Below are 13,085 nucleotides of genomic sequence, written 5' to 3'. Positions count from 1 at the left end.
TGTGGGAACCAATTTGTCCGTTAAGTCGTTAAGGGCAGAGATTGCTAGCTTTGGTTTGAATGCGGGGAATGTCGCGGCTCTCGTCTGGAACACTTGGGCTCCCCCGAAATGTAATTTTCTTCTCTGGAGAGCCGAAATTGGTAAAGTGGCTGCCAAATGTGAGCTTCAAAAAAGGGGAGTCATGGTTTCGGGTACTTTCTGTGACCGTTGTGGTTACGGAGTTGAAGACACAAATCATGTTTTTGTTAACTGTTTATTAGCTAAAGATGTTTGGTGGTGAGTTTTTGTTTGGACCAAGATTCCCTTTCCGGACAACTCCTCAAACCTAATGGATCTGATGGGTGTTATTAGGGATAGCCTAGGCTCCAGAATTTGGAAACAATTGGTGAACACGGTGGCTCTTGCAGCGGTGTGGCGCATATGGGAGGCTCGGAACGCGAAGGTTTTCGATGGTAGATTTATCCATCCGCATAAAATTCTGGATTCGATCAAGGAGGATGCCTTCTTATGGATCTGCAACAAAGCCAAAATAGCAAAGCCGTCTTGGGAGAATTGGATCGATTTTAATGTGGCTGACATTGTGTAACGGTTTGTTTTGTTCCGTTTTGTTTTCCGATTGTACTCATTTTTCAGCCTCTTGCTGGCTCTTTATTTGATTTATAAAGTGATTGTCGTTCAAAAAAAAAAAAAAACTTTTATTTCACGCGAAACTAAATTGACTAAAATCAACCATAGGGTGTTTAGGGAGAATATACTTTTTTTTGTTGTAAAATGACTAACCAGATTGCAATGAGATGGTTCAACGAACTTGTCACTAGATCCAAGATACGAATATTACAATCGAACCCTTTCGGTATCACCTTGCGACAAAAAACACCCGGGAAATTAGCCTCCGCCGATTCCAGCCGACAGAAGAGCGACATAGGGTGGCGGTGGCGTGGAGGTGGTCGGTCAGCGATGATGATGCTAACGATGGTGGTGGAGGGAGAGAGAGGAGGAGAAATATTATTTTTGTATTAAACTTTAATTACAAATCTCATCTCCTATTTATAATCTCATATTATTAACCTTTAATTAATTATAAACCTCATCTCCTATTTATAATCTCATAGGGTTTTAGTCAAAAGACATATTCCAAGATGCTAAGGTGTCACGACCCCCGACCCACCCTGGACGGAATCGGGAGCCGCGAGCAGTCCCGTGGTACCGATGATTATTTTGAAAACCATTGCAGCGGAAATTTCCTCAGGACCGTGAGTTAGGAAAAATATCAGAGTTTAGAAACACCGGATTTTATTTATTAAATAGATGGGATAAACCCATGTTTTACAAAGGTAGCTTTTAATATAAAAACGATATTTCTTAATTTGATTTAATTAATGAAATAAGCCACTTCTTGATGCCTTCGGTGCCGGATCCAATTCTTACTCCAATATACTGTAATTACTTGAAACGCGTTTTAAAAAGATTTTGTCAGTGGGAAATACTGAGTGAATCATTCCATTTTCTAAAACGACCCGTTAGTTATAATTTTACAGTATTAAGAGCGATTACAATGTTTCTATCAACCAATTATCAAGAATAGGTATTTGTCACTCGACCGGATCTGTGACTGTGGTCATACCACTATTGGGTCCCGTTGCCCCAACAGTGATGGTTAACTCACACAGAGTAATTATTTACCCACATAGAGTAATACTCACTCACATAGAGTGATAAAAATAGTAATGTGCACAATACCCCACATACCAGCTGTAATTTGGTGATTACAAAGACTTAATCCCTGTAATTATAACCTTGAAAATAATTTGAGGTATTGTAATACTTACTCACAAACTGTGAGAAAACAGTTTAAAAAGAAGAATGACTCACATTATAATCATGCAGATTCATACGGCCAAAGTTTAGTCTACAGATAAGCCTTGATATATTGCAGATTTATACAGGTAGAGCTTAGCCTATTGAGTTAGCTTTGTAACCTAGTGCACACAACTAGGTAGGTAACTTAATACAGCAGTTACGTCAATTCACGAGATTAAACCCTCACAACAATTAATCAGTGCAATACTCGATAATTCAGTCGGATTCACAACGAATAACAGAGCATAGTCCGAATTCGAACAGCACTCAAATATTCATGTCGAAATCACGACGAATAATCAAAGTATAAGCTCAATTGAGCAGCACCCGGACTATCGTTGGATAGTTATAATCGATCGGACGTTGAATCGTAATAGCGATCGAGTTATTACCCTGATTGTGGCAGCACCTCGTGATTAGTGTGTGTGTGTTGGACTGTTTCTGTGACAACTCGGTCTACGTAACTCGATTTTATGTCGTTCCAAAGACAGAATTCAAGTCCCAATGCCCAGTATTTATACGCGAATTTGGCATCTCCCACGTGTCGCGGAAGGTGACAGGGATTCTTCCGCTACTCGCCTGGGAAACCCATTTAGCCTAGAGTATCCTTGTTGTGGGTATAGGCCTGCTGAGTCGACGTTGCGTGAATTTTCCAATTTGACAACGTTTTATAAAGATAATCGTAACTAGGGTTTTACCCCCCTGAGTTTTAGGGGCCCTGATCCTGATTCCGATTGTTCTAAAAATTTTAGGGTTTATGCCAAATTACTTGGGTGTCTCAATTAGGGTTTCCTATAGGTTAAATAAAATAATTATTTATAGTTTTGGGTGAGGGTTGTTACATCCTCCCCACCTTAAGAAAAATCTCGTCCTCGAGATTTCACTGGAAAAGATGAGGGTATTTCTGCTTCATTTCTGATTCCAGTTCTCAAATATATTAGGATCTTCCCTTGGGGTCCCACTTGACTTTGACTAATACTAGGCGTTTGTGTTTGAGAAATTTTATCCTTCGATCTTTCATCTGAAGGGGTTTCTCAACAAAGTTTAACTTTTCATTTACCTCTATATCTTGAAGCGGTACTACCAGAGATTAAACATTTCTTGAGATTAGAGACATGAAATACGTCATGTATTCTGGCTAATTCTTCTGGTAGTTGTGAACGATAGGCAACTGGTCCTATGCGTTGAATTACTGGAAATAGTCCTATGTACTTTTGGACTCAGTTTTCCTTTCCTACCGAATCGTACTATTTCTTTCCAAGGAGAAACTTTCAGAAGTACTTTGTCTCCGACTTGAAACTTTAATGGCTTGCAGCGATTGTCCGCATAGCTTTTCTGGCGATCTCGAGCCGTTTTCAGTCTTTCCTTGATTTAAGTTATCTTGTCAGGGGTTTCTTGTAAAATTTTAGGATCTGATAATTAACTTTCTCCTATTTCTGCTCAACAAACTGGAGTTTTTTTTTGCACTTGCGTCCGTACAGTGCTTCGAATGGGATAGTTTCGATACTTGAATGATAATTATTGTTATAGGAGAATTTAATTAAGGGTAAGTGGTTATCCTACTTGAATGGTTATCACACATGCTCGCAGCATGTCTTCCAAGGTTTGAATGGTTCTTTCACTTTGTCCGTCTGTTTGGGGATGATAAGCTGTACTTAAATTTAGTCGTGTTCTCCTTGCTATTTGGAAACTTGTCCAGAAATGGGAAGTGAAACGACTATCTCTGTCCGATATAATGGAGAGTGGAACTCCATGTAAGGATACTGTTTCATCTACGTACAACTTGGTTAACCTTTGATTTAATATCTTAATAGCTTCTTTTTGTCTAGGTCCCCACTCAAACTCAACTGTTTTACAGGTTAGCTTAGTTAAGGGTTTAGTTATCTTAGAAAAATTTTTAATAAATTGTCTATGGTATCCAGCTAAACCTAGAAAACTTCGAACTTTTATGGCTGTTTGCGGGACACTCTATTTAGTAATTGTTTCTATTTTAGATGGATTCACATGGATACCTTCGTGATTTTCCACATGACCTAAGAATTGCACTTCCTGTAGCCAGAATTCATACTTCGAGAATTTGGCATACAACTTCTCTTTTCTTAACAAAGTTAAGAGTGCATGCAAATGCTCACAATGTTCTTTTTGACTGTTGGAATAAATAAGTATATCGTCTATAAAGACAATTATAAATTTATCCAAATATGGTTTACAGATTCAATTCATCATGTCCACGAATGCTGCGGGTGCATTCGTTAATCCGAAGGGCATGACTGTAAACTCATAATGACCATACCTAGTTCTGAAAGCAGTTTTAGGTATGTCTTCCTCTTGTACTTTCAATTGACGATATCCAGGGCGCAAGTCTATTTTAGAAAAATATCTAGCTCCCTGGAATTGATCAAAAAGATCATCAATCCTAGGTAATAGGTATCGATTTTTTTTATTGTAACCTTATTTAATTCTCTATAATCGGTACACCTTCTCATAGATTTGTCTTTCTTTTTCACAGACAATACTGGAGCTCCCTATGGGAATGAACTAGGTTTGTATGAAACCTTTACTTAGTAATTTATCTAGTTGCTTTTTCAATTCTAGCATTTCGTTGGGTGCTAGTCGGTAAGGTTTCAGGGAAGGACGACGTACTATGATACTTATCCAACTCGAAATATTGTAAGTAAGAGAAGAAGTGCCTACAAAGTATCTATATAGGTATTTTAATAATTAAAATTTACTAAATAAGTATGATAACTTAATATACATTAAATGGTCTTGGTTATTATTATGGTTGGATATTGGTTAGTGCTGCCTTGTTTAAGCATAGGTGATCAGTCCACGCCTAACTAAGGCTAGGCTACTCAATATCTGTTCCTGACAATAACCAGAGTATTTAAAATACTGATATATTATTATAAATAATGAAACTAACATAAACTTAAATGGGAGTATATCGGAATAGGAGGTGAATTTGTGTATCATTATCTGAGTATATGATTGTTTTAAGATTGCTTATATAGAATAAATTAATAAGGCAAATTTAATATAAATAATTCTTAATAAATAAATAATTAAATCCGAGATTAGCGCAATCTTCAGATTTTGTGGAAATGTCACCAGAGGGTGATCGTGATCAAAGAAACATTTTAGTGAAGTCGAAGGCCAAAAACATGTTATAGTTTAAGAGAATCAAAGTGCTTATTGGGATTATTTTGAATTTGAAGATGATGGCTTAAAATATCATATAGGACCTGGAATTGAATACAAATTGCGAGCAATTTAACTGGGTTTGAACAAAACGAGTGGTAATAAGGAAGTTCGGACATCATTATAACAGAAACTATGGAAAATCGAGTTTTTCCAGAAATTCATTGATTTGATATTAAAGAGTCATTGCTTTGTAAAACGAGGTTTTACTATGCAAAGATCAACTATAGCGAAATGATATTTGAACTTTTGATTAAACAACAATTGGTATAATGTCCTCCTATGGTCTTCCTAATTTGACTGAACCATAAGCACAATGAACGTGTGGATTTACCAAGAAATGTAAAAATTTGCTACTATGAAAGAAATCCTCATGGTATGATGACTATTAGAAGGAGTAGAAACACGAGAGTTAACTTACTATAGGTAGAAGTCAGAATTTCAATAATATAAAAACTTTACTTGGACTTTGTGTGATGTTATTATGGAATGTCGAAATAAAATAAAATAGAGAATTTACAAAGGTATGTGATTCCTTTTTGCAGTGTGATTATGGAACGTACCTTAGCGAGATTTGTGTCGTTTGTAGAATCGTGTGGCAAGAGTGTTTCTTTCTAATTAGTAGTTTTCTACTGACAGAATTAGTATTGGTGTCATCGTGTCCAATTTATACTTTTCAAAGGTCTTGCCTTGGAAAGTCGTGTGTGATATATTTCAATGTCTGTGGACGTATATTTTAAGTTTCATGTGTTTTCTTGTGCATTAGCACAACTTTATATGTTTCTTACTTGTGCATTGTAAATTTTTATACTAATGAGATCCCATCTTTAAAGGGTTCTCTTTGTATGGGTTACGAGGTAAATGATCAAACAAAATAATGTTTGATATTGGAAAAGAGATTCCTGATAAAGAATTCTAGGCACGGATGCTTGTGCTTTATTTTCAATTTGTCAATCCTTATGGGTTTTTGGAATTTCCTTATAGATATACCTATCTATATAATCACATATTTCACATACTGAAATAAACATACCATTTATCAGGTCAATGTATTTAACAGATTCATATTTCCAAGAACCACTCAGGTATTTGGTCATGATACTATTTAGGGAAATCTTGTCACTGATTTGACATATCATTTACCCCGTCTTATCCGGTTCGCGCCGGAGCGGTAATCTCAATATGTCCGGACAAGCTGGAGAGTCTGCTACTCTATACCCAGTTTTGCCGGAGAAAATTTTCTATTTCCCATAAATAGTATCTTTTCAAAAAGTGCCTCTTTTATTAGGGCTTTTATCCAGAATCAAGGAAATTTGTATTCCCATAACATATCTTATTCTAGACCAAATAATATCAATAAGCAAGAATAAATAGCAATTAAGTGCTATTGCCTGCTAACCGTCATACCAGTATCCATTACATTATACTTATATAAGTAATTTACCTTAAAATTTATTTTAAGGCAAAATTCTTAAATTCAAGTCTAAATACCATCCAGAGTGCCATCAGATAATATTAAGTTTCTAATTCTCCGTTTCACTTAGGTATTATTATAATACCTAATTGTGTAAACCAGTGGCTTAGCTTATACTAAGGCATCTTTTCTTATGTTCAAGTCTAACTGCTATCAGCTGTGCTACCATTTAATAGAAATCTCCTAACTCTTTTTATTTAAGCTTAAGTACTGTTATCACAACACTTATAGGCTTAAAGCAGTGGCTTAGCTCTGATACCACCTTCTGTCACGACCCCCGACCCACCCTGGATGGAATCGGGAGCCGCGAGCAGTCCCGTGGTACCGATGATTATTTTGAAAACCATTGCAGCGGAAATTTCCTCAGGACCGTGAGTTAGGAAAAATATCAGAGTTTAGAAACACCGGATTTTATTTATTAAATAGATGGGATAAACCCATGTTTTACAAAGGTAGCTTTTAATATAAAAACGATATTTCTTAATTTGAAATAAATTAATGAAATAAGCCACTTCTTGATGCCTTCGGTGCCGGATCCAATTCTTACTCCAATATACTGTAATTACCTGAAACGCGTTTTAAAAAGATTTTGTCAGTGGGAAATACTGAGTGAATCATTCCATTTTCTAAAACGACCCGTTAGTTATAATTTTACAGTATTAAGACCGATTACAATGTTTCTATCAACCAATTATCAAGAATAGGTATTTGTCACTCGACCGGATCTGTGACTGTGGTCATACCACTATTGGGTCCCGTTGCCCCAACAGTGACGGTTAACTCACACAGAGTAATTATTTACCCACATAGAGTAATACTCACTCACATAGAGTGATAAAAATAGTAATGTGCACAATACCCCACATACCAGCTGTAATTTGGTGATTACAAAGACTTAATCCCTGTAATTATAACCTTGAAAATAATTTGAGGTATTGTAATACTTACTCACAAACTGTGAGAAAACACTTTAAAAAGAAGAATGACTCACATTATAATCATGCAGATTCATACGGCCAAAGTTTAGTCTACAGATAAGCCTTGATATATTGCAGATTTATACAGGTAGAGCTTAGCCTATTGAGTTAGCTTTGTAACCTAGTGCACACAACTAGGTAGGTAACTTAATACAGCAGTTACGTCAATTCACGAGATTAAACCCTCACAACGATTAATCAGTGCAATACTCGATAATTCAGTCGGATTCACAACGAATAACAGAGCATAGTCCGAATTCGAACAGCACTCAAATATTTAAGTCGAAATCACGACGAATAATAAAAGTATAAGCTCAATTGAGCAGCACCCGGACTATCGTTGGATAGTTATAATCGATCGGACGTTGAATCGTAATAGCGATCGAGTTATTACCCTGATTGTGGCAGCACCTCGTGATTAGTGTGTGTGTGTTGGACTGTTTCTGTGATAACTCGGTCTACGTAACTCGATTTTATGTCGTTCCAAAGACAGAATTCAAGTCCCAATCCCCAGTATTTATACGCGAATTTGGCATCTCCCGCGTGTCGCGGAAGGTGACAGGGATTCTTCCGCTACTCGCCTGGGAAACCCATTTAGCCTAGAGTAGCCTTGTTGTGGGTATAGGCCTGCTGAGTCGACGTTGCGTGAATTTTCCAATTTGACAGCGTTTTATAAAGATAATCGTAACTAGGGTTTTACCCCCCTGAGTTTTAGGGGCCCTGATCCTGATTCTGATTGTTCTAAAATTTTAGGGTTTATGCCAAATTACTTGGGTGTCTCAATTAGGGTTTCCTATAGGTTAAATAAAATAATTATTTATAGTTTTGGGTGAGGGTTGTTACATAAGGAATATTTCGTTTTGATTTGAATTCCATAATTATCTTATAATTCTTTGAATTCTATAATTATACATTTATCTGATAAACAATTAAATAATATTATAATTAACTTTTTAATTATAAACCCTTTAGTTTGTTTAAGTAAAGACAAAACTCTCACTTTGATAAATAAGCAGATACATTATTCTTATTCTTATAAATCATCATGTAATTATCTTTTTATGTAAGGAAATTAGGAGTGAGATTTTTTTAAATACCCATTTTGGTAAATACTTTTCAAATCACATATTTTGGTAAATAAGTTTTCCATCAACACCTATTTGGGCAAAAACTCATTATATATTATATCTTGTTCATTGTCCAAAGTGTAACTATTTGGATCGTACCTTATTAGTAGAGTTATTTTCGATATTCAAACACGCTAATCCAACAATCTCACACTTGACCGATTTATCAATAAATAATCCAACATATACAACGGTCGACGCGTAAGTACATCAAGCTACCCTTAGTAAGGTATGGCACTTTATAGTCGTCAACTATTCCTCATGCGTTCAAGTGATTTTTACTTAATCAAGTACAATAGCCATTCTGTCATAGATATCCGTTGAATGAACATGAGACATGGATAAAAGGCCTTTCAAAAAAAATTTGAGACATGGATAAAAAGCTCAATCTCATATAATGTTCAACAATTCTCATTTTTCTATCAAGATTCATAGTGGTCTTACAAACTTCCAGTTTGAGCGTGGCCACACATTCTAACCGATTTGAATCAACAAGGGTGCGGGTGCGTCTTGACGCCAAACTCTCACATAAGAAAGAGGACACAATCCTTTATCGACTACATGCAACTCCCACTGAACCTTAGATTTATTCTCAATCATTGTCCTTAATACTGCATGTCACGGAACAACGTTAGGCAAATGTCAAAGAAAAGTCTTCAGTAAACGTGAGTTCTAATTGTTGGTAATCTATGTAGGGTGAATATTGGAAATGGAGAGGAGGGAGAGAGACCTGGCAGTGGGTAGTCAAAGGGACGCTGGAGAGAACAAGCGTGAGTAAGACGAAGACGAAGAATGGGAGACAATGAAGCGAAAGAAAGGAAAGGAGAAAAAAGGTGAAGAACTAAGTCGGCTATCTTTCTTTCGAACCTGCCTGTCACACCCCAACCGATGACGCAAACATCGGAGTGAGACGAAATAGATTGCTCATTACACATAACGCCAAAAGTGACAATAGAATTTAGATAAACCGATTTCATTTCATTGCATAACAATTGTCAAATTATGATACAAAGAAATTCAAATACATGTTTCAAATACAACAAAGCGAATTACAACATAACATAGTACAAAATTTGATACAACAATTAAAATCTAAGATTTCTAGATGTGTATCTAAGGCCTCGTCGCTACGCCCAATTTCAATTCATCATCATTCTGCAACATGTTCAAAATAATAAAAGTTTTGTTGGGATTGAACCCTATCAGAGGAACAGATAATTAAAGCTAAAACTGGATCAGGGCAGTGGATCCAGAATAAGCAGATGTTATGCTTCAAATCTCTCCCCTTGAAAGTGGTTTCAACATCCGCTGACCTCCAAACTACTGATCTTTACTAGCTGCTGACCTACAACTGCTTCCAAAGTCAAAGACTAATGGAAGACTAAAGCTCTGCTGTTCAGTCTACTGCTATGAGTCAAGCTTTGCTAATCATGTAACATCCGTCAAAATTGGGTTCCAAAATCCGACCTGTTTTGAAATTCGAATCCTAATATTGAACCAACGGAATTTTTTTCGCAAAATGAATAATCATTGAAATTTTTTTTTATGCTAATTCAACTCGTTTATAAATGTGATTATTTATCTATTAGTTTAATTAATTAAATTCACTAAATTTACAATTAAAATTTTATTTGTTTTATAAAAATAACCTATAGTTAGTTTTGTTAGTTTTTCCAATTTGTTTAAGGTTAATCAAGTGAACACTATACGACCCTAGACTAAAATGACCATGAGAACGGCTAAAGTATAGCTAGTGTTTGTAAAATATCAATTCTAAATTTGCCAAGAAAACTTAAATAAATACTTAAAACTATAATATAGTAATGGTAGAATGTGATCTTTTGAGTATGTCAAAATTTCTATTTTATTTTACTTTATTTTATTCTATATCAATTTGCAAGTATCACTACCACACTAACATGGAGGTCATAATTTTTATTTTTTTAGTAATTCACATATTTGGTTCAAACCTTCTATCCAAGTAATACATATACGTAATACACAGTTAGGAATCTTTTGAAATCCTTTCTTTTTTTTAACCTTCCAGCCATTCACAGCAAACATCTTGCTGTCTTCTTTCCTTTTCTGATTTAACGCTGATTACCCGGGATTGACATCCCTTATTTCGCATTTCCATTTCTTTCGTGATGATGAAGCTAGACACAAATGCGACCAATCAACAACTTCCATACTTACGGCTATATAAACGACCATCTTGACACCCTCACAAACTCACATCTTTCTCTATTTCCCTCACTCCCTCTCGTATACCGGAACGCCACCGGAGTGACTTGCAAGCCGTCGGAGTTCATCGATTACGACGGGATACGGTTTTTCTTGTTTCGCAGCCTTGCCGGAGACCGGGAATGCACGTCGGCGAAACTCGACTCATCACCTCCTTCGGTACATTCTTTTACTCTAGCCGATCTGTTGTTCGTTTCTGGTTCTATACCATGATTTCATCATAATAACTAGCTTATAAACTTAAACAATGAGTTTTCGTTGGTGTATTAACGAGAAAGGTGATATAGCTTGATTTCGGCTCACGAATCCACATCATTTCGCAGCCGCATCATCGTTCTTATTCGGTTTTAAAAGAAGAACACACCGGAGCTTTCGACGGACTCGCATCGACGCCGGAGTTACGTCGAAACTCCACTCCGTCCTCGTCTCGGTATATAATTCTTTCTATCTTTGTTCCTCGTAACTTCATTTTTAAACTCTTATATTTTCATCAAAGTTAAGCTTCGTGTCAAACTAAGAATGTGCAAAGGATGTTAAACAATTCTGTGCGAGTTGTTTGTTTGTTTTTAATTGAAGGAGATGATAGTTATATAAAAGGTTTCTTTACAACCAAACTGTCTAAATTTTATTATCAAATATTAAAACAGTTTTTATTTTCTAAAATCATTAAACTTAATAATAATTTAAATAATAGTTAGCAATTTAGCATAATTCCTATACAATAATAACGAGTTCATTATGTGCTATTCTAATAATTAGGATAATCGCTTCGTTCGTTCTTTTGGATTTCTCCAATCCTTACTCGTGTGTTACTACAAGAAATCGCAACACAACAAATGTGAGTATACTCGATCCCATTTTCGTTTTAAACACTTTGGGTGCAACATGTATTCCATATTCAAATTACACAACACTTGAAACTTGTTATATTCACACTCTATCCACATTTAAACACGAAACATTTTGCTGCTTGTTAATCTCATATGCTATGCAAGTTGAACGTATTTGAACAAGTTAATCGTATAACACAAGTTGATCGTATAACACAAGTTGATCGTATAACACAAGTTGATCGTATAACACAAGTTGATCGTATAACACAAGTTGATCGTATAAAACAAGTTGATCGTATTGAACAAGTTGAACGTGTTAATCTCCCGCTAGTCTATTGGGAAAGGCAAAGTGGATCATATTATTCGTGTTGGATATGAGTATTTAAACATTTTATTCTACTATGCTATGTATCAAACTTGTATACTCGCCAACATATTTTTGTTGATGTTATTTTAATACATGTTGCAGGTTGATAGATGAAGAATTCAAGAATCAAGTTAGGGTGGATTAGAAACACACCTAGAAATAAACTATGTTGGAATCTTGTATTGTTTATTTGAACAATGTATGACATCTTAGCATTTATGAAATGAAATTAATTCATATTGTCACAATAGTGTTATGTTGTTTTGAGCAATTTGTTCGTCTCATCCCGATGTTTCCGCCATCGGTTGGGGTGTGACAGATTGGTATCAGAGCCATAACTAAAGGGAATTAGATAGGATTGCCTTACTTTTCCCTAGTCTATAGTAGGAGTACTCTGATACCATATTGGTATCAGAGCCATAACTATAGGGAATTAGGAATGCCTTGCCTAGTCTATAGTTTAGGAGCTTTTTCACTATGTGTTGCTTAAAACAACTTCCTTTCTATCTCATTTGTTTCCTCCTATTCTTTTGGACTTTTAATATACATGCCTTTCCTAAGGCTAACACAATACACACTTGGAGACTTTGAAGACACTCTTATAACACCAACGAAAAGACTCACCAAGATAGGGGTGATTCCCACACTTGGTGATGATTTTCACTCAGCTATACTTTGATTTTTGCACGAAATCTACCCTCAAGTTAGGAGTGAAAACCCAAACCTTGATGGGAGTTTTCCATTTCATATTCTAGTGGACCCTTATCTTAGGATAAGTACCAACCACATTAGGGTACGATGTTATCAAGTTAGAGGTGATACTCGCATCTTGATTAACTAGTCCCACTACTCGATTTTCGCTCTCGCCAAAGTCTCGATTTCCCAGTCAAGGACGTGTAGTAACTGGAAGGGTTAGGTACCGGTAGTCGAGACGTCCTGTCTAGGCTTGGCATTCGTATAAATCCATTAAGGACCTGTTGCCTACCTGGGGACCATCGATGA

Source organism: Helianthus annuus, chromosome 4, assembly GCF_002127325.2.
Source record: "Helianthus annuus cultivar XRQ/B chromosome 4, HanXRQr2.0-SUNRISE, whole genome shotgun sequence".
Classification (NCBI taxonomy): Eukaryota; Viridiplantae; Streptophyta; class Magnoliopsida; order Asterales; family Asteraceae; genus Helianthus; species Helianthus annuus.
The sequence above is the reverse complement of the archived record's forward strand: the minus strand, read 5'-3'. Positions refer to the sequence as shown.